The 6,671-nt window shown below is 39.2% G+C and overlaps 1 pseudogene; it reads left to right on the top strand.

Annotated features, from left to right (window-relative positions):
- Window positions 1-5,389: 5,389 nt before the first annotated feature.
- LOC102874193 overlaps window positions 5,390-6,671 on the top strand; it is a 2,297-nt pseudogene continuing 1,015 nt past the window's right edge.

The raw sequence follows: 6,671 nt of genomic DNA, 5'->3' as shown, positions 1-6,671 counted from the left end.
AACAAATATAGATCTCTTCCAGTCAGTTGGCCAAGTGGTTGTTCTCCAGATTTCTTGGCACGTCTTGGTGTTTGAATTAAGTTACAAAAATTATTTCATTTTTAGATCTTTGTCATTACTTCTAATAAATGTTATCACAAATTAGAGATCTTCAGCAAAGTCATAATGGAAACCATTGCAGGTTAATTGAAATTCAGAAAAGTAATACCAAGTACTAAATAGCTATAGATTTAATGTTTTGAATTAATAGTGTTGCAGACTTAACTTTCACTGAGTTCCTTAGTGAAGTTCAATGTAGTCCTTAAGTTGACTGACAAAATAGAATTTTTTACTCCACAACAAATTCTAAAGTCAATCAAATGTTATAAAGGGTCTCTCATGAGTATCTCACAGCCAGGGTTTCTGATAATTATTAGAAAGTACAAAATTTTCAGAAATACTATCATTAACTGTTCAGAAGTACTGTTAGGAACAGTGTGTCTAGTGAATTCACTAGAAGTATGTGATAATATTAACTATCACCTAGATAAGGGAGATGTGGAGGCTTGTTGATAAGGAATTGTACTGCTAATTCAAAGGTACATAATCTAAATCCACCAGCTGTGCTCCATGAGAGAAAGATGGGCAATCTTCTGCAATGCAATTTTCTGAAAACCCACAGGAGGGTTAGCTATGAGTTGGTTCTTACTTGACAGCACTCAAACATTATCTGTACAAGGGAGTTCTTGTATTTTAGTGTTTGGGATGCACTTCTCACCAAAAGTCTACATCTTTGTTACTTTAATTCTGACAGTTACTCTGAAGGTGAAAGATTAACAATCTCCCAAAGTGCCCTTTACAGCCTCAATGACTGGTGATTCTAACTAGATGACATTGAGGTTTTTGAATTTTATTATCTATGTAAGGATAAAAATAATCTGGTGGTTTGGTGTATTGTGTATCGCACTAATCTATTAGATCAAATCTACCAACTGCTCTGCAGGAGAAAAATAGACAATCATGTTCCACAAAGATTTGTAGCCTAATGAGAAAGGATCTTGTGGATTTAGGGACAAGAACATCTCTCTGAAAAGGCCAAAGGGAATGAGCAACCCCCAGAGCAAAACTCAGATATATAACTCATCGTCCAGCATCATGTGCTTTAATGCCACACCAGTAATAAGAGATTTGTTTATTCATTGTTGACTGTTGACTCACAGTCTCTGAAAATGAGGTTTACTGGGGAAATAAATTTGAGAGTGGGTGAGGCAAAGAGTATCACCCAATACAAAGGCAAGTTTCAGCACAGCAGTTCTAAGACACAACTCGTCAGTTAGTACAGGCTCCAGTTTTAGTTCAGTGATCAGTTTTCCTTCATCTCACTTGATGCGAACAGCAAAGAACTGTGGACTTCATCTCAAGGCTCCTCTGGTTATGCCTTGCCACAGTTTCTCCACAGCAGTGCCACAGTATCTCCACCTCCCTCACCAGGATTTTGCCACCAGGGTCTCGCCCCAGTCTCCTTGAACTCTTGTTATTCAGTACGGGAAGCACTCTCTTATCTTAGTCCCATAGCTGTTGATGATTTGCAAGACTATATGTATGAAGTTTAAAGTACTAAGGTAATGGTGCAAAAAATCCTAATTCAGGCTAACACTACACTTGCAAAACATAATGGAGGGTCATTGTGGTAGTTTTTGTTTGTTTGTTTGTTTTTAAACAGTAATCCTTCTGCTAATTGATCTGCAGTTTACATAATCTCAGATTGAATAGTTTTTCTCTTCTTCAAGAGATGTCTTCAGAAGCCAGATTGACATGACATAAAATGACTGAAACCAGTGGAAAGGGATTATCTTTCTAGGGACATTGCTAACTGTTAACAGGGACCTATCTGACTTTAGGTGCTAGAACCAACAGAGATAGCTTTGTATATGGCTGTCTAGTTTTGTGTTTTGGGTTTTTTTTAAAATCATGTTGGCTGGGTTCTGGGAATAGGATGTCCAGAAAAAGTATGTGGGCTTTAATGACTTGGAGTTTATACTCATATTGCATCAGATCATCTTCATCTTGAAATACAATTAACTTTATTAGTTGTGATGTTAATAGATAAATGAAAAACAAATGATTAATAAAAATAAATAAAAAATTAAAAAATTATATATAATAAAAATTTTTCAAAATGAAGTTTAAAAAGAATACCTAATTGGAGCACAGTCAATTTAATATTTTCAGAAACACATGCAGATAGATTTTGCTGGATATCTTTGTTAAATCTGCCATTTTTTCCTATATTAAAGAAAAATTTACATTCTCATCAAATAAAGTATTTACCTGCACCCAAATTCTTAGTCTCATTGTATGTTTCCATTTGCTAAATGTCTAGGATCATCTACAGATGAGGCTTAATAAAGTGATTCATTGGATACAGGTTTTGGAGTACAAATCCTCAATAACTAAAATCTATGAATTTAATGGAAAAGTTAGCTGGTGTCAAATGGAGGTACAAGCAATAGAGTAACTGTTATAAACATTCCTGTTAAAAAGTTTGATGCGAGGATAGTAAGAGGAGTAGCTGGAATTTATTAGTTTTGAAACTCAGCTAAGTATTATTACCAATTCTTTTTAAAAAATTTATTATTGCTCATGTGCTGAGGACTGGTGACTTGACATCTGTGAATGGATCAGCAGCCCCAAACTCCTGGTGTTGCCCAAGCCTGCACCCCTGGCCCTGCACCCCCACCCCTGCCACAGCACCTCACACCTATGCCTCCACCCCCCCACCATCCTGTGCCACTGCACCCACACACACCCTGGTGGTTGCACCAGGGCCCTGCACTGCAAGGTGGTGCCCCAGGGCCACTAGAGAGTCCTTCACACAGCACAGAGATCGACCAACAGCTGTGGACAGTAGGGTTTTGAATCAGAACTTTTATTGGAGCAATTCATTTTGGAACTATGGGAACACAAAGCTACACAGCAGGTCCAGCCATCACTTGAAGCCACCAATTAAGCCACTGTGGGACTGATCTGGCAGGAGAAAGGCTGATAGGATCCTGACTGGGTTTTTTTGGGCACCACAAATTGCCTGGAAGAGTACCCAAAGGTGAGCCCACTGGAAGGAATTTGGCTGAGCTCTCTTGGGTCACACCAAGTGCCCAGGAACAAGTGTGCCAGTGGTAATTTCTCTGAACTTGTGTGGACACTGCACAGCAGCCAGAGGTGAGTGGGGCAGTGGGAATTTGACTTTGATTTCCTGGGTCCAGTTGGACCCAGGGCCCTGCTTGGCAGTGGCTGCTGCACAAGGGCACCTGTGTAGGTACCACTGGACAGGGACTGCTGGGTGAAAACAACTGGGTGGGAGACGGACAGCTGAAATTTGAATAGGGATCCCAATTGTAAGCACACCCAGACAGCTGAGGTCTCAGTGAGGTTGCCCAAGTGGTTGGCCTGCCCTTGTGATCTCCCCACCCCCATGCATGCCCCAGCTCATTTGGCTCCATACCTGTGACTACACATCTGGTCAATCAACTTGCCTTTAATCTGGAGCACCTTGACCTGTCTTACCTACAAGAAGCTGCTCTCACAGGCACTGAGCTGACATTTTTCTGGACTCAGAAGTTCAGAAAAAAACACAAGGGAGGGTAGCTGCCCAACTGATTTCTAGAGAATTGTCTTCAGATCAAGAACATATCAATGTCTCGAGGAAAGCAAATTATCCCACACATTACACAAGCACAAAACAAGATGCCACCCCAAAGGGTGACACAGTGTCAATGGATTGATTCCCTGAAGCCAGAAAGTCTGATGGAAATTTCTGACACAGAATTTAAAAGAACAATGATTGAATATTTTCAATGGATGAACAAACTTGAGGAATTAGAGGATACTACAAACAAAAACCAGGAGGAGCTAAAAAAAAACAACCCTGAACAATGTAGAGAAAACAAACAAGGCACTAGCAGCACTGGAAAAACAAGAAACCACTATCCATAATATGACGTCCAATGTTTCAGATGCTGCCAACATGATGGAGGGACACGTGAGCAGAGTTGAAGAGATGGAACATAGAACCAGTGTAAGAAAAGACAGAATTGTCACCACTAATCTGCTAGAGAAAAAATGAGAATAAAAAAGAAGAAAAAGAAAAAAAACCCTAAGAATAATGTGGGACACCATCAAGAAAAATAACATGCACATCATTGGAATCCCAGAATAGGAAGAAGCAAGTAAAGGCACTGAAAAAGTTGTGGAAGAATTACTAGAGAAAAACTTCCCAGGCATAATGAAGAATGAGAGAATATATATATATATTTTTTCAAGAAGCTCAGCGAACAGCATATAGAATAGACCCCAAAAGAAAAACACCAAGGCATATCACAGTTAAACTTGCCAGAACCAAAGATAAAGAGAGAATCCTGAAAGCAGCAAGGGAGAAGCAAAGAGTAACCTATAAGGGAGAGCAAATAAGATTAAGTGCCAATTTCTCAGTAGAAACCATGTAAGCAAGAAGAGAATGGAAGGACATATATCAAACACTCAAAGAATAGAACTGTCAACCAAGAATACTGAATACTGAATCCATAAACATTATCCATCAAATATGATGGAGAAATCAAGATATTCCCAGGAAAACAGAACCAAAGAGAGTTTACAAAACAAACAAACAAAAAACAGTTTTGCACGAAAGACTCAGAGATGTCCTCATTACAGAGGTACCACAGAAAGCAGCATGGACCAAAGAAAAGAGCAACAACACCAAAAAGAACTTAACACACTGATAGCAATAAAACCTTGCCTCTCAATAATCACACTGAGTGTGAATGATTTAAGTGCTCCACTGAAGAGGAAAAGAGGAGCAGAATGGATAAAAAAAAAACCCCAAAATCCACCGATATGTTGTCTACAAGAGACACACTTGAAAAAATGAAGATAAGGAAAGAGTAAAAATGAAAGAGTGGGGAAAATATACCAAGCAAATAGCAACCAGAAAAAAGCAGGAATAGTGATATTGATCTCTGATAAAATAAATACCAACGTAAAAACTATCACAAAGGACAAGGAAGTCACTACATAATGCTGAAAGGCTCAAAAGAACAAGAGGACACAACAATAATAAATATTTAAATATTTATGCACCAACTGAAAGACCTGCAAAATACATAAAACGAACATTAACAAAGCTGAAAAAGGAAATAGACAATACTGCTATAAAAGTTGGAGACTTCAATACGGACTACATAGAACTATCAGAAAGAGACTCAACAAAGATACTGAAGAATTAAACCACAAAATAAACCAACTTGGGCTGGCCGGTGGCCGCTCAGCCCCCGCTTCCTTTCACGCTGTCACTTCCTTGTAGGTGCTTGTGGCCACTGTGCCCAAAAGGAGGAGTCGGCGGGGGTGGCGAGTGATGCCTGGCAAACTCCTCTGGGGGGACATTATGGAGCTGGAAGCACCCTTGGAGGAGTCGGAGAGCCAGATGAAGGAGAGGCAAAAGAATGATAGAAAGAAATCAAGGCACCATAATGACTCTGATGAGAAATCTGAAACAAGAGAAAATGGTATTACAGATGACCTGGATGCTCCCAAGACCAAAAAGTCTAAAATGAAAGAAAAGCTAAATGGAGACACCGAAGAAGGATTTAATAAACATCCGGATGAATTCTCTAAATATCATAAGTCAAAAAGAAAAGAGCAGTCTAATGGTGATATTGATGAATATGAAAGAAAATCAAAGTGAATGACATCCTTAGATAGTTCCACACATAAATCAAGTGATAACAAACTAGAGGAGACTGTGACACGTGAACAGAAAGAGGGAGCATTCTCCAATTTCCTTATATCTGAAGAGACCATAATACTTCTGTAAGGTCGAGGGGTAACATACCTCTTTCTCATTCAAGTTAAGACCTTTGGTCCTGTATATGAGGAAAATATTTAATTGCACAAGCACGGACAGGAACAGGAAAGACATTCTCTTTTGCCATCCCTTTGATTGAAAGACTTCAAAGAAATCAAGAGACAATTAAAAAAAGCCGCTCACCAAAGGTGCTTGTTTTGACTCCAACAAGGAAACTGGCAAACCAGGTAGCTAAAGACTTCAAAGATATAACTAGGAAACTTAGTGTGGCATGTTTTTGTGGTGGAACATCATATCAAAGTCACATTAATCATATTCAAAATGGTATTGACATCTTGGTTGGGACTTCTGGTCGTATCAAAGACCATCTGCAGAGTGGCCGATTGGATCTTTCTAAACAGCGTCATGTTGTACTGGATGAAGTGGATCAGATGTTAGATTTGGGTTTTGCTGAACAAGTTGAAGATATTATCCATGAATCCTACAAAGCTGATTCTGAAGACAGTCCTCAGACTTTACTTTTTTCTGCAACTTGCCCACAATGGGTATACAAAGTTGCAAAAAAGAAAATACATGAAATCCAGATATGAACAGGTTGGCCTTGTTGGAAAAATGACCCAAAAGGCTGCAACTACTGTAGAACATTTGGCCATCCAGTGCCATTGGTCTCAGAGGCCAGCAGTTATTGGAGATGTTCTTCAAGTCTATAGTGGATCTGAAGGGAGAGCTATTCTTTTCTGTGAAACCAAGAAGAATATAACTGAAATGGCTATGAATCCGCACATAAAACAGAATGCTCAGTGTTTACACGGAGACATTGCACAGTCACAGA

The sequence above is a fragment of the Elephantulus edwardii genome, unplaced genomic scaffold, assembly GCF_000299155.1.
Source record: "Elephantulus edwardii isolate Elephantulus edwardi_28Jun2011 unplaced genomic scaffold, EleEdw1.0 scaffold00569, whole genome shotgun sequence".
Lineage (NCBI taxonomy): Eukaryota > Metazoa > Chordata > Mammalia > Macroscelidea > Macroscelididae > Elephantulus > Elephantulus edwardii.
Note: the sequence above shows the minus strand (reverse complement) of the source record. Positions and strands in the feature narration are given on the sequence as shown.